This window comes from Eupeodes corollae, chromosome 1 (genome assembly GCF_945859685.1).
Source record: "Eupeodes corollae chromosome 1, idEupCoro1.1, whole genome shotgun sequence".
Lineage (NCBI taxonomy): Eukaryota > Metazoa > Arthropoda > Insecta > Diptera > Syrphidae > Eupeodes > Eupeodes corollae.
Window position 1 is genome coordinate 138886383 of NC_079147.1, and position 22240 is coordinate 138908622.

Genomic DNA, 22240 nt, shown 5'->3' on the forward strand with positions numbered 1-22240 from the left:
ATTATTATTACAGAACCTTAGAAAAATATGTTGTGAATTATAACCACAATTTCACAAAAACCTCAGCCAACTTCTCACCACAACACTATTCAACGCCTTCTGCAGACAAAGGAATTAAGAAAATAACGATCTGGAACGATCTTTGCTACAAACAGCCAGATCTTCTTCTGAACAGCCGAAAACAACGCCAGCAAAAGCTATGCTCTTCTTTGCTTATGTAGCCATTTAGCTTCTAAAGCTATTCCGTACATTTAGGCAAACGATTTTAATATTTTTGAGGCCGAAATTGACAATAATGACGTGAAAAAAAGTAATGTCATGTCAATTATAACAAAGACTATGGGGTAAAGTAAAAGACTTACTGTGGCAAACAAAAGTCTACCTACGATCTCTTTTTTTGGTCACTTTCAGATAAATGTAAATAAGATTGATAGTGTATGTGAAGTTACGTTTAAACTGTCCATTTTGTTGACATTACAAGAAAAAAACATCACCATTTTTAAGAACCCGTATTGACCAAAAACTAAAAAGAAAATTATAATGAATTTAATTTTTAACTACATACCATAGGTGAGTATCTATACTTCGGTGGGCCCCCACGGGTATCTTAAAGGCCTGTAAACATCGCGGCATCAAAGAAACTATTTTTTTTTTCTTCAGCAAATACAATTTTCTGCCATTTCTCTTCAAACATTTCCCTAGTGTGGGGACACTACAAATGTTATTCTTAAGAATCTTTCATTGCAAATTCTTAATTTCCCCATTAATAACATTTAAGTTCTTAGTTTGTGGTGATTCAGAGTTCTTGGCGAAAACTAACATATTTTGCATTTCTAATCGAAAAATAACGTATTTTGCATATATTAGTCAAAATTTTCATTTTCATCAATAAATTAGGTGGCGCAACAATCTCTTGAGAACTAGTGACTTACAACTCTTCCAGTGAGCGAAATGCGATCGGCTTATTTGAGAAAGCACTTTTTATGACAAGAATTATTATTGAAGGATTTGTGAATTTGATGGCACAGGCAGGGATTAAACCCAAGTCTCTGGCATGATAGTCCTACTAAGCACTAACCATCACACCGCGGGAACTAAAATATTTTCATTTGCCTTAAAGGAAATCAAACGATTTATTTATCTTTAGATAAAATGCGAATCACATACATACCTACATATGTACATACATACATACATACATATGTAAATTCATGAAAAGTATTGATTTTTGGATTAAAAACAAAATCTGTTAGTCTTCAAATTGAAATCTGTGAGTCTTTGTCTCAACCGTGGATATTTTTGCAAAATTATTATTATTATCATAGGTGCATATGTTATTGTTGAAAGGAATTGACATTTACATTGTCAAAACGATTTTTATTTCTTAGCCTTATTTAGAGTATTTTGAAATACAGTATTTTGAGATACAGTATTTTAAATACAGTATTTTGATCCATAAAGTGTAATTATTTGTGGGAAGAAATGCAACTAAATATTGCATGCACTGTTTATAAAAATAATGGTAAAATAATGACAGGTCGAAACATTTTAGCGGTGTTTGATAGTTGCAAATTGCAACATATTTTGTAGGTTGCTAGCTATGTATCATTTTTAGAGCTCTCTTTTAAATTGTGTAAAGGACCCTCAAACAAGGACGGATCCAGATTTTTAATCAGGGGGGCGCGCATTTAACATATCGCACCTCCGGTGCAATATCGACGCAATTGCAATTTTTTCAGAAATTGAGTTAAGAACGCCATAATGTCCCAAATGTCAAGTTTTATCCGTGGTGAAATTGACGTGATTGTATCTTTGCTAGTGCCCAAAAGAGGCCACTTTTTTGTTTGACACAAAAGTTTAAATTATAAAATTTTTCGGAGCAACAAAGTCGTAATCACCCAGAGAAAAAACCACGTAAAATCAAAATAAACGACTCTGAATCAAAGTAAAATCAATATGATTTGGCTCTAATGCCGAAAATATTTAAATCAAAGTTGTTCATCAATGAAAAGTGATTCCCTACTTCATTTTAAATCAAATTTGAAACCCATATGATTTAAAGTGGTAGCATTATAGTTTTAAATACGATCTGCATTTGGTTCAATAAAATATGAATTCATTTTAAACACGCTTTGTTCTCAAAGTAAATAGGTATCGGAAATAAATCATTTCGAAACATATTTACATTAATTACTAGTCAACATTAAATTAAAGTGCTCTATCATTCTTTTAAATACGATCCGCTTTTGATTCAAAAAAATATCAATTCATTTTAAACAAGCTTTGTGCTTATAGTAAATAGGTATCGAGACTAATTTAATTAAAAACAATATAAAAATTCAGGGATTTAAAGTCATTTTCACATTATATCAATTGTTTTTATTAACAATACATACCAAAGCAATCGGCACTAAAGCTGCAATGTTGAATTATGAAGCTTTAATTTCAGAATATCAAATATACATATTATATTTGTCTTTAAATAATACTTTTATTAAAAAATTGAAAAAAACAAGACTTTTCTTCAACATGATTTATTGTGTATTACGATATACATATAAGTTTTATATAGCCGTTGTGTCAAATGTGACATTTGAGGTTGCTCATGGCAAGACATAATATGCCCAATTTACCTCCTCAATTATGATTGTATATGGGCATATCTTTGGGCGTTTTCAAACTGATACCCTTTTATATAAATCGATCAAAGCTTTTCCTTTTGATGATGAGTTCATAAGTTTTAAAATATCCTAAACGATAAATAGAGGTAGGATTACAATATATTTTATTTTAACTGAAGTACACACATTATGTAGATACATATTACATGTTATGGATGTATGTATACTTACAATTTTAAAATATTAATTTATGCTTGATGTTGGTGTTGATGGGCCCGCTTCAGAATTGTTGCAGTTTTGGCACTGCCAATTTGTTACTTTTGAAATTGCTGAAAGGGTTTCGTCGTCAACTCCAAACTGAAATAAAATTAATGAGATAATTAAAGTAAAATAATTGATGGCGTTTTTTCGGAAAGTTGTATCTACTGCAAATAATGTTAAAAATATACCTACATATAAAATAATAAACTACAGCCTTCAAAGAACACTTGAAAAACGTTATTTATTTTGTCTAAGTAAAAAATAAACTCACCTCCTTCTTTCTCCAAAGGAATAATTTTTCTCGAAATTCAGCTCTCAGTGCGATATCTAGTAGTATTTCTTTGATATCCTCTTTCGACAAAAATTGAAGGCAGCGTATGTAATATTTGTTTCTAAGTGATAAATAATAGGGACAGTAATAAAATTGTTCAGCAGTGCGCTACCAAGCGACGAGCGACGGTGGCGATGGAGCGACGCTATGAAAAAAATAGACCATATGAAATCCTTTACCTGTGTACATTTCACGTTACTGTCACTCTGTCGTTCGGCCACCTTGGCCAAAAATACAAGATTTTATATGATCAATTTTTTTTTCATCGCGTTGTCGCTCCATCGTCGCTTGGAAGCGCACTGCTCAATTTAAACTTACCTTTAAATTTCTGAATGAGAATTTCTAAATCAAATTCCCTCAATAGTGTACCTATGTCCTGGTCGTTGGAAGAATCTGAATAAATTAAATTCAATAGTTGTCCACTTTCGTCCTATCTGATTTTTATCATTGATGTATGACACCATTATAAATAGATTTTATTTTATTTTATTTGTCTTACTTAATACTTTAAACTTTTCTTAGAACTGTTCACAGCCACGAAACTAGAGCGAATGGCAAATAAATTACTCGACCGGCATATCAGATATTCTTGTAGAATGTTTACCGTTATCATTCACGAGTCAAAGGATTACAACTTTGATTTGTCTCATTTTTACTTTGGTTTAAAGTGCATATGTATATGATTCAAATCGAAACACCTTTGAATGAAACACATTTCTTGGCGTACGCGTATCGACATGAATATTCACAGAAAATCGTATTGGTGTTGGTAACAAAAGAGGACGTGCATACTGCATATGTATAAGACAATTATTGTCTAGATCTTATAGTAGTAGTGTATATCAAAAATCAAATGAGTTGCCCCTTTGATGTAATGAGTTTCCAATTTGAATCAAAGAGCATTTATTTTCATATCAAAAATAAACGTAAATGAATTTAATATTAAATTATTTAAGAACGCTATTGTCCAGCAATTTATACAAAAAATAATATATTCTTTTTTGTTGCCATTTATATAAATGAGAAAAACGCTACAAAAAATTCAAAAACCAGAAAATAAGAAAGAAATGATATCAAAAATGTACTGTTTTTTTTTTACGTAGTTTTTTCGGACTCAATTTTCGGGAGACTAATACTATACTATCGCTACCAGTCTGCTTACTCGTAGATTGAAGCTGATACTTCATCTTAAAAGAGTCAACAAAACTTTAAAATTGTAGAGAGAAATATGTTTGGTTCTTGAATTTAATTAAATATGTGCACATAATTTCTCTGAATATAAAATAAAAACAATCTAGGCAGTCACAAATTACACGTTACATAATCTCTTTTCACTTCAGTTCTCAAGAGATTCAAAGCTTTAATATTAATAGATTAATAGATAGAATAAAAAGAAAAGATATTTTCGATCATCAAAAATCATCAATTTGAAAACTTGACCATCGACAAGAGCATGCTTTGAAAGACAAGATTATTGAAATCTATAACGGCTTTATGAGGGGTAACCTTCTGGAGCAATACCAAAATATGTTTTTCTTGTAAAAACAAGTCGAATTAATAAAAAAATAGAGAAAGTTATAAAAAATCTATCGGTTTATTTCTGAAGAAAATCGAATTTTCGAATTTAAACCAAAAAATTTGTATGGGGAATGCTCTTATTTTTATGAAAAAAATTTTTATGAAAATAATTTAAAACATTACTTAAGGTACAAAAATTTTAAATGTTGTTAACAGCAAACCATTTTTTGGTGAATGTCGGTAAATTACTAACAAATCTTTACTTACACAACTTAACTGCATAAGCTATATGGCTCATATTACCCCACCCCCCCTGGATCGTCCATTGTACAAAATTTGATGAATTTTTGGCAAAATTTTTGGAATAGGGCTGAATGTTAGATTCATATTATGTTATTGGTTCAGCCCTCAGTTAAAAGTGTTACTTTTTGCTTCAAAGTTTAGAAAGTAAAATACAAACTTTGTTTTCATGTACAAAAAATAAATAATTTAAAATATAATAAGGGTCATATCCATTGACTTAATACGATTAGTTTTGAATTGAAGGGAATTCCTACAAAAATACAAATAAATTATCTCCCATGGGGGGGGTCATAACCCCTACGACCACCCCTCTGGATCCGCCATTGCCCTCAAATGGTTTATTGGGACACCTACTTTTTTGTAAAAATGTGCCTATGGTAAAAAAGAACTGAAAGCTTACCAAACATAATTATTAGTTTTTTGCTAGATTAAAAACATATTGTTTTGTTATACCGTAGCCCAAATCCAATAAGTTAAAAATCAGCTAATCTTTAAATGCAAAGTTATAGTTCTTCAAGATGTTATTAATCAATTTTCTTCTCTAAGTTTACTTAAATTGCTATTTACATATTAGCTTGGCTCACTGTAGCATAGCTACTTCTGTTGAGGTTTTAGATCAACTTACATTTGATTTGTAACCTATGCAAAAACTCAAAAATAAGTTTAAAGCTCAAAATATCACTGCTATATTATCTTTCTTTCAGGAAGCACACTCCTAGAAGAAGTCCTTGGCCTACCAAAATAGCTCTTATTATTTATAGATCTTTTAGCTACTTATATTAATATTATTCAAAATAAAACACTTCAAGCCTTCATTTTTAATATTCTTATAATTAACTATTTTTTTGGAAATTTAGGGGCTAAACAACTTTATAATTCGATACGCTTTGAAACAGCTACCGTATAGCTTGATCTCTCTTTAACCTTCCTTATTTTCTTCAAACACTTAAATAATATTGTGCAGATCTAACATTTATCATATCGGATAGTTAATAAAGATATTATATACATTTGCTATTATTTTCATAACTTTACGTATGTTATTATGATTTATTATCTTGTATTAGGTTTAACCATAGCAAATGGGGGAGGCCGAAAAATATTTTTTTTTTAAATTATGGAAACAATCATCATAACACAAGAAAAGTATTAATTATTGTTGAAAAGACCAGTCATACGAGTATCATTTAATATGTTGTTCGAAATTTAAACGGTAACCTAGTTTAATTTAATGATTTTGAATGTTACATGTTAGTTACAGAATTCAATCATAGGAGTAAATAGTGAATCACTGTTAGTATTATAAGTACTGCGAGTATTGTAAAACCTATGGACCGTATAAGCCTGAGTAAAGCATACTAACTATTTTTATCATATGAAATGACCATGATCAAGAAAAAAATGAAAAGACAAGATGGCTGGGATGCGACCCACACTCAAAACTTCCCATCCCGTCTGTAAATTTGTGTTTCTTAAAAGTTTGAAGTTTTGCGTGTTTTGTTAAAGATGTTATCAGTGAAATTATTAGGAAAAATTTAAAAATAAAGAACAATATTTTGGATTTCAAAATCTATTTTTGCGAACGAAATTTTTAGTCGTTAACCGATTTTTACCAGTTTAAGTAGCATTTCTTTAAAGTTTTTATTTTCTATATTAACAAATACATATTATATGAATGAAATTAATTTAAAGTCAATGTTTTCTATTATTCACGAGATATCGAGAACTGAGTATCAATTTTTACCAATTATGCGTACCATTTTTTGTGAATTGTAATTTTTAATGAAAAAACTGACTATTAGATTTTTGGAAAGATATTTGTGTCGAAAATCAATTTTTACGAATTTTTGGTAATGTTTTTTTTTTTGGTTTTAATTTTTTATTAAAACACTGTCAATTCGATTTTTCTCAAAATTTTATCGAATGTTCAGAAATATTTCTTATTAGAAAAAAATAGTTTCAAACTAAAATTTTTAATTTTTATAACGATATTTGTGTCGAAAATCAATTTTACCAACTTTTAGTAATGTGTTTTTTTAGGTTTTTAATTTTTGTAATAAACTGTCAATTCAATTTTTCTCAAAATGTTACTGAATGTTGAGTACAATATTTAAAAAGAAATGAAATTAGTTTAAAGCGAATGTCCCAGAGATTTGAAAAGTTTATTTGAGTCGAAAATAATATTTTAATACATTTTTTTAGGTTTTTATTTTTTGTAGAAAACTGTCAATTCGATTTTTCTCAAAATTTTACCGAATGTTAAAAACAATATTTCGTGTAAGGTAAAATAAGTTGGAAGCCATAATCCAAAATTTTTGAAAAGATATTTAAGTCGAAATTCAATTTTTAACAACTTTGAGTAATGTTTTTTTTAGGTGTTAAATGTTAATTAGATTTTTCTCAAAATTTTATCAGAAATGTCAAAAACGTTATTTTTCGTTGCACAACATTGTAACGCATGGGAAGATATTAAAGCATTTATTCGTGAGATAAAGCCCGAAATGTTCGAAAGAGTATGCCAAAATTGGACTAAGCGAATGGACCATTTGAGGCGCAGTCAAGGTCAACATTTGCATGAAATAATCTTCAAAAATTAAATTATATATAAATAAAGATTTCATGCATTTTTCCGAACTGTAATTGTAGAGATGCGCTTGCTCACACTGTTAAAACTCAAGAGTTTTTGCCTGAGTCTAGTTCCAACAACAAATCCACATCCAAATAGACGCTGTCTTTGTTCTCGGTAGCAATCGCCGTAGTATATATCGCAGTCTTTTAGTTAGCGTTTGCCCGGACCATCCGATCGCACTTCTTGGATGGCGGTTATATCTGCCTTGCAGCAGTTTAGGGCTTCCGCTAATTGTTCGGCTGCACGTGGTCTGTTAAGGGACCTAACATTCCACGTACAGATCCGAAGTTCGTTGTCCTTATTTCGTTTCCGTGGGTTGTCAACAGTGAATCCGTCCGTATCCAAGGCTTGTTGGTGCTTCGCAACTAAAGGTATTTTTTACGTGGCCAGGAAGTCACCCCGACTGTACAACCCCCAACCTGGAGGGCCAGATCCTTAGTATAACTCCAAGGAAGGGGAGCCGGATAAACCGCTCCTTACAGGCCTGGGCTCCGAATATGTCGAAGAAGCCCTATAAGGTGTTCACTAAGTATTTCACCTTACTGGAACTGTAAACGCCACCGTTGATTCCATCTTGAGAATTTGTCCGCTGTTGCCTGAATAAGGAGAGGTGCCTTAGTGGAACCACCTCTCCCCCCTCTCTCGTTTGCTACCCCCAACAACGTTCCACTGGGGTTGGAACCCAATCTCCAGTTGAGGTAGTAGGCGCCCGATGTTCACCGCGGGGAGGTGAGAGTAGGAGTTGATAGACAGAGGTGGGTTTTGAGAAAAACCTGTGGATGCTTGTGTCCTCTTGAATGCACATTTCTACCATTTGAACATCAAATCAAATTAAAGAGTTACTTTTGTTTTTAATATTTACTTTAACGATTTTAAACTCAAACAACTTCAGAATAACTTTTAAATATGATAAATGACGTTTTCAAAATGTAGAAATAATATGAAAGACAAATTCTATGGACAATTTTTTTTACGAAAAAACCTAAAAATAAAAAAAATTATATTAACTGCAGAAAATTGGGTCTATACTGAAATATTTTAAGAATAAAGAAAGACTTCAAACTTATATCTTTTCATACAAAATAACAATTTTCTTAAAAGTTAATTTTTTACATAAATAAAAGTCTAGCAAAAAACAAAACTTCCAAACTGAGTTTTAACTTCGAAAATCCTGCCTGAAAACAAATAAAACTTCAATTCTTTAAACAATACATATTGAAGTTCTCTTAATGACATTTTGGCTTACAAAAAAATAAATTAATTTTAAGACGTTTTTTATGTTGGTGAAATTCATTAGAATTGGTGGCAACCTAGCATCTTTTTTTCAAATAGTCAAATTTTCATTAATTATTTCGTGGTGTTCCTTCTAAAAACATCCATATAACATCAAAAATAATTCACAAAACACTGAATAATTTAAAATAAACTAAAGATTCAAGCTAGCTACATATGTATTATCATATCTATGCATGTCATTTAAATTATCAATAAATTGTATTGTTAGTTTCCCCGAAACTACATAATAAATTTTCGAATAGAATGCATTTCATTTAAATCCGTTTAATCTAATCAGACAAGAACATTAGATCATGAATTGATCTTTTTGATACCCCCGTAAAGTCGACATTATTGATTTTGAGACACAACTGTCTTACAACATGTTGCAGTATGAACCGAACCATTTCATCAAACCTGTTTTAAACGCAACCTCAAGCTTATGCGTTGCACTTAACTAAGGCCCCATAAATAAATGGTAACATGCTGGCCGAAGGTCCATTGAGTTTTTATCCGGCAAATTGAAAGGTCTATACTTACAGCGTCTGCGCGTAAACATAAACCAAAAATTGTACGCGAAGAAAAGTTAATTTTTTAACACAAAAAAAAAGAATTGAAGATTCAATCTTCAAAAAACCTCTCTATAAACAGTGAATTCAAAGATTAATTTTTGTCTTTAAGTTCTTTAAGTGGTGTTTTGAAGAATTTTAATTTATGTAGTGTGAAATATTTAGTTCAAAAGCTCGATTTACTCAGTTTTGAAGTGAGTACTTAAAAATACATAATAAAAACTCGTATATGATGAAGTGCATCTTATTTGCAAAATATTATTTAAAAGTTAAGACAGTGAAGATGTATGTTACAAGAGTTACAACATCTTGAATCTTCATGGGATCCTTGAACTTTTGTTTTGATTTTGATTTTTGTTTTGTTTCTCACCTTCGCTTTTTTTCACATAAAAATGCGCTCGATTATGAAGATTTGTATCGCGTCGTGTGCTTGATTTAAAGTTTTTGAAGAAGTGCAAAATGCAACTTGTTTTGGAAGCATGCTTCATGCTGCATGCGATGTGATTGTTTTTTGGTCACCAGTGGAAGTTATGGTATAGTTTGGTTATGTTTCAAATCGAATGAGAAAGTTAGTTCAGCAAAAGCAAATAACGTCGCGTCGTCATTCGTCGTTAGTCGTCATTCCAACTCTGTCTCTGTTGTCTTTTCAAAGAAACATGCTGCACGATTTGTATTATTATTTTTTTTTCTTCTATCTAAGCTCCAAACGGATATTGAGATGGTGTTTCTATAGAGTGTATGAAACTTCAGCTGCAAACTATAGATAGGTATTCACCATTAGCTAAAGGCACCAGCTGATTGTATCTTTAACCAGCGAAAATGTATCTCATTGCGCTTGTTATTGATACATCACGGTAGCAAAGCAACAAAGCTTACAACAACGTCTGGGTCTGTGGTGGCTTTGATTCTTTTTGGTGGCTTCGGTCTTCGGTGAACTATAGCGGTTTGTATGCCATTGGATGGTTACATTTTTTGATGCATAAGAAAGATGAAGAAGTAGGTGGCATTTCGAAATCTATTGTTTGAGCGGTACGAGTATAGCATAGTGCGGATGATTTGATAAATCCCTCAAAATGATTTTTTAAAAGAAAACCAAATGTTTTGTTCCCTTACACGAAACTTAGTTAATGCCTTTGGTTACAAAGCAGAAACTCTTTTCGGTTTTATTTGATTTAACTTATTTGTTCTGTTTGTTTATTGTTTGGTTAAAATGAAATGAACCTTTTTTCTATTTGATCATTGAAAACTTGTTTCTTATTTTATCATTTTTTTCATATGGTAATGAGTAATAAATGCAGTTTGTTCTCTTAGCAAGTATAGGAATAGGTACTAATGGGATATCTATAAAATAAATATGTATATTTTTACATACGTAAATTTATGTGGTTGTTTAAGTACACGATTATAAAACTTGTTAGAAACAGTTGTGTTTTTAAACCATAAAATTATGTGTTAAAAAGCTTTAACATTTTGTACCCTATTAAATAACATTTAGGACCTATAGTTAATTACGTAATTGATAAAAGATATATAAAAAAAGCGGCATGGATGCGGCTTACACTGATAAATTCCCATTCGTGCTGTCTGTCGATATTTCTAAAGGTTTTGCAAAATGTTAATACCACATTTTGTGTAAGACATAATGAAGTGTAAAGTCAATATCTTTTTATTTTCTCAAGATACGTGTAGGTACATAAGTTTTCATTTTTTGAATAAAAAGCATTTTAATAGAAAATAACCTTTTGTTAAAAAAATATTATATGTACGTTTATTTTATTAAATAATTATGAAGCAATTTATTTTCAAAGTATTTGAGTCTAAAAACAGTTTTCGCCTATTTTATATAATATTTGTGGACTTTTTTTATCATATAACAGAAACTTACAGATTTTCTTAAAACCTTACAACATTCTAAATTGTTCCAAGGATATTTATTTTTTTGTTGAGTTTATACAAATTCGGTATCACGTTACAATGCATAATATGAAATGAATTGAAGTTACTTGCGTTATTGGTACGAGAGATATTGAGGTCAACCAAATATGTCACTTTTGTAACTGCTGTAGTAAAAGAACTCAGTTTGAAGTTCTTGATGCTTCTTTTGAAGTTTTTATTTTGTAAGTCGATAGCGCTGTTAGGTCTTGAACGTACACACGCACACGCAGACATCTCATTTTAAACCTTTCATTTGGGTTCTAGGGATTTTAAAACGTCAAACAAAATTTGCAATCCGACAAATCGGATGGATTTTAATAACTTCCTATGGGAAGTTAATTAAAACATAAGCAGATATGGCATCGCACACGGAGAAAATTCGTAAAAGTTTTGATTTCTTAAAAATCTAAAATATTTTATTTCGTATTTCTATTTTGTGTTTTGATGTCCGTTAGGTATCTTGTGTAGCCATTCTTATTTTAAGACACTTTCAGTATTGAGAACATGCCGAATATTGACTTAAAAGTTTTAACTTTTGAGTTTCTTCAAAGCAGTAGTAGATAAATGGTAGTTGCTTGTAGGATATAACTATTTGTATGCGTTATATCTTTACCCAAAGTGTTCGTATTGAAGTTATCTGAAATACCAATGCACATTATGTACCTAAAGAAGTACTCTTCAACGAACTTATATGAATAATTAAAAAAAAATGAGCAGATCAAGTCGATTTTGTTTCTTTGTTCAAAAATGATGGCATAGACAAATTTGAAAACAGATTCGAAAATGTGTTTATTACTACTATACTCGTATAAAACAACATTGTTTATAAAATATCGTTTGCGTACTAAAAAATATCGATGCTTCTAACATTTTTCAAACTTATCACGAGCGGAATAAAATAAAATTTGTGTTTCTTGGAGTTAAGTTGAGTTGTACGCTATTGTTTTAATTATTAATTATAATATTGGAAATATAATATTCTTAGGAACAACAAATAAATAAATCAACTTATTTGAAATTAACAAAATGAAATGGAAAATGCAAACATAAAAAGACATCTTATGAAAACACATGGTGTTACTTTTGATGATGATTAAAAATGAGGAAATTTCAAGAAATTGGAGTCTTAAAATTTTTAATAAGTAATTCGGTGGTGCAGCAGAAAACAACGAAGCATCAATTGATACCAGCACCGGATTTTTTTGGATGTATCATCATCAGAAAACAGAATTGTTTCTATAATTGCCAGTCCTTTAAAGATAGCATAACTTACTTACTTACTTGAACTAGTGTTGGAAATGTATCTTACATAGAAAGAGTACCACTAACTATCAATTTTTAAGTGCATTGTAAGACTTTCATTCAAAAGGAAGTCCCTTGAAGAAAAACAACACACATTGTTCTTGCAATTCCACCAACTTAAGTCTCTTCGTTTACGAAATAAATCTTTCAGATTCCAAAAAATTAAATGTGATCGTGAAAACAATTTTTTTTTTTTCAAAATTCCAGAAAATAAAATTCGCGCACGAAATTAAAACTGTTGAGTTTTTCCAATTAAATTTTTAAGTCCTTCAAACACTGTAAAAACTTGAAAAAAACATGATGTATTTAGTTTTAAAAAATGCGTTTTTTTATTTGTAGTTATTTTTTTTAATTAACTAGAAATCCTTTAAAGAAAATAAAATACTAAAATTCTTGCTTGTTTTCAAACTGATCCGTAAACTGATTTATTTGTTGCAAATGAAAAATCTTAAAAATGATTTCAAGAACCGAATTTCACTGTTTTTAAACATTTTTTTTCGTAAAACCTCAAATTAAGAAAATTTTCAGAAAAAAATCTTTTGAAATTATATTTTTTTCAATATCAATTTTTCACAAAATAAACGAAAATTCTACTTTTTGTCTCATAACTGTGTCATTGGAAAGAGACCTTGTGTCAAATCGGATATTTCAGATTTGTTGGTAACTTGTTTATGATGTTGTATTTCAGAAAATTTCGAAGAAATTTAAATTAGCTTGAAATCGTACAGTAAACCTACGGTGAAGAAACTAGATCATTAGTGGTAAAATTAGCAATACTTGACAAAAAAAGGTAACGATCTTTGAGATTTTGTTGAGTTTTTGAAATGTTAAGTCAAAACCTCGAGGTCGATAACCTGTATTATTTCTAAGACCAACGCCATAAAAACCTAGAATAAATGGAATCTACCGGAGTTATGTAAACGGCTCTTTCGGTCCGGAGAAAAGACTACTTGACTAAAAAATATCATAGTAGATTATAATTGTTTTTAATTTTCTTAAAAACTAAAATATGTATTTATTTAAACTTGGCGTTTAATCAATAATTGACAAGGACATACATATGTACATAGATTAATAAAAAAAATAGTACTCAATTATAATAACAATTGAAAAAAAAGTTTGTTTTAAACTTTAAGACTTATATTTGTGTTATGGAAAGTTATTGCAAGAAAAAATTTCTTGGACGACACAAAAGGTAACCAAACAGCTTGAAAATAGCTTTTGACCTCAAAGAAATTGTTTCCAATAACAAAACAGATGTACATGCTTGCTTTTGATTAAAAAAAAAATATTTAAATCAAAGCCTACTTTTTGACAATATTCAACTGACATTTTCAAAAGCACTGTATTCAATTTAGTACAGTGGCAAATAATGGTTTAATGCGTTTGCCTTAAGATCGTAGAACGTCTTTGTATTAAACAAAAATTCTTTTTTAGGGTAAAAAACACTAAGAACCGAATCACGGTTTTTCTTATTTTTGGCAATTTACGTTCACCGCTCAAGGCTGAAAAACTTGGATTATAATTTTGGTTCAATATAATAATAATAAACATGAAACTAAATATCAGAACTATCGGATTTAACATATGGTCTGATGCAGTTCTAGTAAACTGATTTAAGTTTGGTTGGAGGAAGGTCTCAATCATGTGACAGTATGAAGATGTGTGTGCAAAATTTGTCTTCACTCCTATCAGACAATCCCAGGGCAGCTGCATGTTTGAGTGGTGAACGCCTCGGAGATTGCTGGATAGAAGCACTTACACGTGCCACATTATCCGGCGTTGTTGCGGTTAAAGGTCGGCCAGACGATTTTCTCTTTAGCGCATTACCCGTTGCTCTAAAGTTTGATAACCAAACTTGAATTTGTTTTTTATCCGGAACAGGATCATGTCGTCCAAGTTGAAATCGAATGCGAAATGCTCGCTTAGTAGTAATCCCAGAACAACCATTACATTACGTGTATTTGTACGACAAATGAGCGATGCTCACCGTGCCACACCATTATGATTACTAAAAACGGCACGTAGACCTCTATCTATCTATACCCGCAATGGAATACCATTTTATCTATAAAATATAAACGTCTAAAAATACAGGAGGTTTTTTTGCCGGACACTGTAGTTACTAGACTATTAAATTAAATTTAATTTAATTTTACGAAATGAAAAACAGAAAAACTTATTTTTACGATCATATTGTACAATAAAACCAACCATATTTCATATTAGATATTCTTAATCTATGCTTTGAAAACTCATACGTTGTGTTTCAACATAAAAAGTTTAAAAAGAATTCTTTCAGTGTGCTATACTTATATTCAGTGCTAATGCTTAAATTAAAACATTTATATTTTTGCTCGTTATTTTCATTTCATTAACAGCAGACTTTTATTTTCCATCTTTGACCATGTGATTTACCAAATATATACCAAACGTACAAAATTTATTGTTTTAATGTATTAAGTTCAATTTGCAACCAACTATAAGAAATTAAGTTGCACTTAAAGTTCTGAGTTCTTAGCATTACGGCCAGTAATGTTAAATTTATTTTTAAGAACGATACATGAGTAAATTTTCCATAAAAGATTTATGATCACTTTAAAACCAAAAACTGCCATGTACTACATAGTAAGTTATCTTTCATTTAAAACAAGTAATTTATTTTAAACCGTTTTAATGGCAAACTTATGAAAGCACTTACATAACCTTTTGTGTATCCATTCATTCAAAATTGCAAATTATTGGAACTAATATAATTGAGAGTTGATTTTTAAAGAAACTGTTTTAGGAAACTGATCTTTAAGTTAATAAATCAGTTTCAAATATTTAAAAATTCCAAATTTCCCATAGCAATGTTCCCAGCTAGAATATTAAAAATTGTTCCTAGTGTCTTCTTCTTTTTGTTTCTCAGCACCATTTTAGAAATTTCCAAGAAAATTTAAAACAATCAATTCTTATATTGTCAGCACGGATTGAACTTTGGTTATGATTAGCATCAAGCACTGCCTCAAGTTTTTATTTATCAAATCGTTTTTCTGTCTAGTTTGTATATTAAACAAAAATTAGTAAACTTATCACTTTTGCATCTATTTCTGCATCCTGTTGTGTTACGTCGTTACTTGATTAATAAAACTATTATTCCCAATGTAATTTTAAGTTTAAGATGTGCTTGAATCGACTTGGTTGGTTAAATTCTTGTATATGGTAGTAGGTTTTTTTTGCCGATACCTATAACTTGTATAAAAGCCTATTCAAATGCGACAATTGTAAAACCTCTTGGCGTTATGTTTTTTTATTTCAATTTAAGCCTTACAGTAATGTTAAAAATGTTCATATCAGTATTTTAATTATTTTTAATTTTTCTTGCGTGCAAGAAGTTATAACTTTAACTTTAGGTCTAAAAAGATATGTAAGAAAAAAGTAAACGCTTGATCAAGAATAAAACAATAATTAATTTTGAATCAACATAAAAAGAGTCAATTAGTCAGATACCTTATTCAGGTGATTTGAAAATCTAAGAAAAGTATTGACCTCGATTTTATTTAATAGCTAAATAATTGGTTATCGAATTGAACATTATTTTATGTTTTTTTTTTCTATTTTTGAGTGTATTTTGGATTTTTCGATGTCTTTTAAACGCTAATAACTATAAAAACAGTTAAATAAACTAAGTATGATATGTATATTTTCATCAATAAACGGAAATTCATAAAACAAATCATTTGTTAAATTAAAAGAAATAAAGTGCTTGACTGAATCGAACACGCTTGTTCGTCTTCCACAAGGCTATACAATTTACCATTGAAGATTCTTTACAATGCTGAGGTCAATATGGAGTTATGAAAATAAAATCAAAAATTTTTAAAAGTGTGGTATTTAAATAATTTATTATTAACTTGCACATAAATGAGTTAATACTACACCCTAAAAGTCCAATAAGATAGTCGTGTTTTTAAATTTCTGCAAACGCTATTTTCATAAGCTTTGGATCTACGGTTATATACCCTAGACATAACGAAAATAAATATTTTCTTAGCTCTACAATAGGATTTAGAAAAATAATGTAAAATTTAGATCATTAATTTATGTGCTTTACTGTAGATATGGTTTATGTTTTAATGGAAAAATTTTAAAACTAAGCATAAACTTTTGTTTACATTTTTCTTTAACTTTAAATTAAATTAGCTATCCAGAAAATTGGTACAAGCTTTTTTCCGAAAATGTTTGATTCTGTTAGGATAATATTGAAAATTTTAATGGAGACTACAATCTATTTACTTTTATTTTGTTTGCAGTACAATATATTTTCGTTAAGTTTTTTATTATTGAATATTTGTCAACTTTGTGTGTTACTTTACTTTATTCTAAGAGAAAACACTAAACATGCCAACGCTGGTTACATTCTGTTTTGATACCTACCTAACTTTACAAAATAAATTTATTTCTCCTTTTTTATATTTCCCCAGTGTTAAGCATATAAATAAGAATATAATGCTGCCAATTGTAATATATATGTACCTCTTCAAATATATGCGTCCATAGTTTTCGTAATTTAAAAATGCCATCTTAATATGATGCGGCATCTCTCAACGCCCCGGATAAGAGAAAGACAGTGTTTCCAAGTTTCCAAAAAAATGTTACTTAAAAAATAATTCTCTTGAAACAATTCTCACTTTTTTAAAGATTTTGAATTTTGTTCTTAAAAAAAATATACTTAACAATGTTGCTAAGCAAAATATCAACAAAATTATCGGTCTTTAATAAGGCTTTTGTAATTGGATAGTTCATTTCGAAGATTAGTTTTATTTAAATTGATTTTTGAAAAAAATCTTCACTATGCTACACTATGAAAAACGCAACAAATTAAATCAATAAGTTTTTTTACGTTGAAAACATGTCACTATCATTTATTTTTTAAATTTAGATTTGCTTCAAGACTCTTGAACATTTTCAGTATTGAAAACTACGTTAATAACATTTCTGAGTAATCTATACCCTCTATCGAGTTCTAACTAATCAAACAAATTTGTTCTTTCTTAAAAATGTTACCTAGTGTTTTTGATAAGATTATATTTTCACCTTTTTGTCTCCAAGATTTTCCCCTTAATCGGGAAACCCTGGTAACAGATGTACCGCATTCTCATTATAAATTAGAAAAAGAGGCTGGGATGCGATCCACACTGATAACTTCCCATCCGGTCTGTCGATTTGTCTTGCTTAAAAGTTTGTCTATATGTACTAGTATCAATTTTACCAAATTTGCGTACTATTTGTATAGATTTTATTTTTTATGAAAAACGGACTGTTATATTTTTATATAAAAATCACTGAATATCGAAAACAATATTTTCTGTGAAATAAAATAAGTTTGAAGCCAATATTTTTTATTTTTGAAAAGCTATTTGAGTCGAAAATCAATTTTTACCAACTTTTATACATTTTTTTAGGTTTTTATTTTTTGTAAATAAACTGTCAATTGGATTTTTCTCAAAATTTGTCCTAATGTTAAAAACAATATTTCTTATAAGAAAAAATTAGTTAGAACCTATTATCTTAAAGTTTTTAAAAGATATTTGAGTCGAAAATCATTTTTTACGAACTTTTGTTAATTTTTTTTCGGTTTTTAATTTTTTGTACAAAAACTGTCTATTTGATTTTTTCAACGATGATATGTTGTTCTTTTTTTAAGCGCAAAATGATTCCCTTGTGTATTTGATGAAATACATATTGATTTTTTCACTTATTTATTTCAATTTCACGAAATTATATTTCGTTATGATAAAAACTTTTCCATTATGTTAAAGATTACACATAAAATGAATGAATATTAAGCTTTCCGCTATGTAATTAAAAAAAATAATATTTCCAGTTAAATGAAAAATGTAATGTGGTAACACTGTTTTGATTGAAATTGTTAAAATGGATACCATACCTTACAAGACGAAATGTCATTAAGTGTAAAATAGAAATAGGTCGGTCTGGCTTTTGACAAGCTTTTTACCGACTTTACGATATTTTACGATATAATGTCCGTAAATAGCGACCTAAGAATCTACAAAACGTTATGTAGCTTTATACCTCGGGTATTAAGAATAAAGTTAACTTAACGTTTTTTGATGTATTTATTTTTTTAATAATTAAACCACAAGAGAGAAGACACTGCTGTTATACACAGATTCTAAAATAAAAGAAACAAAATACAGTTGGCAGCTGTCAAAGCGCATCAAAATAGAAAATAGGTCTATTCGGGCGTTGAGCTGAAGTTCACAAAGCTTGACTTATTAGAGTCCATTGTTTGTATTTAATATGTCAAATTTGGCACGACAAAACGTGTGAATGTGGTTTGGCTAAAAAATTTTCGCTTTGATGATCGGATTTGAAGCACGGGAAAATAGAACACGGCTATTATGTATCATTATTTTTTAAAATTGATTTAGCACCGAATATTAACCTTCAAGGAGTCAATCATCTCGATCTTATCTGCGTAGTCAAGTGACTATACATTTGTCGAGCTGTGTTAAATCGCACTACCTTGAAGGCAACGGCTATGATAAGCCCGCTTCGCAAAATAATGCACTCACCAAATTTTCTTCAATAAAATGATTTTTTCGTTGGCCGTAAGAATACGAACCAATATTTTGGTAATACAATTTCTACGATTTCCAAACTTTGTTCAGAAACACCTAAGTTTATTATAAAATGGCACACCAAACTGAGCATAAAAGTGACAGCTGTCAAAAAGACCAATTTCGAAAAAAGTATTGCCAGGTGGAAAACACACGTCTAAAAAAATAACATTTATAAAGATGTAGTTATTGTTATTCACTTTTAGTATTCTCTCAAAATACAAAATACAATTTCTGGAAACACCTGGGTTTTAGGATTTACAAAGAACTTTAAGTTACAAAATTCCATTTTTAGAATGTCTGCCTACGCAATAATTTGACCCGAAAAACAAGTATAAAGTAACTTTTTGATGCATGGTATAAGAAAATAAATGATTCTTGACTTTATTCGTAATAAAAGAGAGCTAATCTTCGTCAATTATATTTTAATCTGCATAACTACATACTTGTCATCAATCTATATCACTTATCTTATATATTTATTATAATTATGTTTGGTTTTTATCAACCAATTCAACCTATACCGTAAACGACAGTGATAACCGTGGTAAATATCAATTTACTCCCATTTACACGTTTCTCAATCTGCTATTATTATAGACGTTATACCTATACTCTTAGTCAAGTTGATTGAACCGCAATTAACTTGATATTTATGTACAGCAAACTGTTTTTGTATATTAAAGTATGCATGTATATTTATTTTTATATTTAATGAGACATTTTTAGGAAATTTAACGCACATAATTTGATATCCGGATGTGCCTTAAGTTATAATGGCATTTCCGCTCTCCATTGTTAGACAAGTTCAATATCAAGTCTGACAGAAGTGCTTCGCAGTTTTGGAATATATAATAAATAAATCAACTTTAATAAAGTCAATTAAAAATCCTTTTTATGTTAATGAACAACCTTCCTTTTTTAAAGTTACCAAAATCAAAATTTAATTTGGATTTGGAAAAAAATTAAAATATATTAATTTTGTACTCAACTTTTAATAATATTAGACTACTCTGTTATATGTACATGCAATCTGATAAACTTGTCTGAGCACTTTGTTTCTCACTTAACAGTATTGCCGGCATCGGTTTCTATTTGACTTGACATCCTGAGTAACTTATTTACTATAGTTTCAATACTAACGTGTTTTTCAATAATTATTAATGACTGTCGATTGCATAACACCTGTCTGGAGCAAAATGTGCCCATTGCAACCTATATTGAATTTTTCTTTTTTTTTTCTGAAGTACAAGTAGGCTGTGATTGAAGAAGAAGAAATGAGGACCAATAACGCGTTTTTGAAGTAAACTTTTTCGTCATTTTTCTATCCGGTTGTAATGAAAAAGAAATATTAAATGTAACACTTTTTTTCTGCATCGTTTTTATGTGACGTTGTATTTAATTTGTATTTCTTATGTTTTTAAGTTGAAATTAAATTTCTACGTCTAACAGAGGACCACTTTTGGGTATTGAGTTTCTTACATGCATTAATTTATGTTTCCTGCATTAAAATAGCCCAGATTAAATGACCCGTTTGAAAATGATTGCAAAACAACTTAGTGCTATTTTGGGAAAACAATTTCATCTATATTAATAAAGATAAATTTTGTTTCTGTGGATCGAAAAAATCAATTGAAGATATTTTTGAAAATAGATTTTGGACGTCTTTACTTACAGCGACAATTCTGATCGGTCGTGTTCATATTTGCTAAATTTGTGCCAAAAATTCAGCTTTTTGTAAATTTTTGTATAAAGCAATACAACAAACATCAAGTAAAAGATGTACATAACTAGTTCAAAAGATGTCATGTGTTTCAACATTTGGGCATTTTGACAAAATAGTAAGTTTAAAATTTTATCGCCCAAACATGAAAAAATTTTCAGATCGGCCAAGAACTCGGAACTTCAAAAAAGCGTAATAAATGTTTTTGGCCTTTTTTCACTTTCAGAAAGCCAAATTTAAAAGTGAAATAAAACTCACAGTGCTAGCACCCAGCACTACATCCTATAGTGAGAGGAGCGCATGCCCCCCATATGTACTTGACTGCTTTTAAAAAAAGTCTTTTGGGTGCCTTATGACATATAATAATTTGGACGCTATAGTTTTGGGCGAACAAAATTTAAAACATTGACTCGTTTTTTATCTTTTAAAAAATTTCGACTTTTTGATGTTTTAATGTTGAGTAAATGTTTTATTTGTGAACAAATTTACTTCTCTTGTATTTTAAAAATTCTTTCCCAGATTTTAAACTTTCAATTTTTAAGACTTCGTCGTATTTTATAATTTGTCTCTAAACTTGTCTATAAAAGATGCAACTTAGGTTATAAAAAGCTGGTAAAATACTAATATTTGACTAATCCCAATCTTTAGTTTAATAAAAAAAATAGTTTTTATGAAGTCGGTTAGTGGATAATGAAATAAAAATGTGTCATCTGTCAAATAAGAAAATCTGTGCATTCAGTGAAAATTATAAAATGCAATCTAATGTTCACATTATTGCATAGATGTAGATGGCATTTAGTTGTGTTTTTTAAAGATCTAGGATACAATTTTGAGAACGTTAAGGTTGCTCATGGAACCAAGTTCCCAAAAACTTAATGCAAATTTTAGTAGCTTGCTACTAGTCAACCAATAAACTTTTTTTTCCACACATCTTTGTTGGTCAAAAGAAAATTAATACGATATTTTTGTTCGTAATGAACAATCTTAATCTGTTGTTATGTAAAATAATTATGTAAAAAGCCTCTAATCAGAAGGAGATAAGCGGACATATGCGGACAAAAAACTCACTAGTATATTATAATTAGGTTTGGGCCCGAAGGCCGGCACATTTTTTTTTGATGAACAAACAACTTTTATCAAAACTTAG

General features: G+C 29.6%; 1 protein-coding gene across 1 annotated transcript in view; it reads left to right on the forward strand.

Annotated features, from left to right (window-relative positions):
- The first annotated feature begins 9438 nt into the window (after nt 1-9438).
- Nucleotides 9439-22240, forward strand: part of LOC129945026 (uncharacterized) — a 65483-nt gene continuing 52681 nt past the window's right edge. The window contains exon 1 of the mRNA XM_056054689.1: nt 9439-9701. The gene's annotated coding sequence lies outside the window, so the exon portion shown is untranslated. The remainder of the gene's footprint in view (nt 9702-22240) is intronic.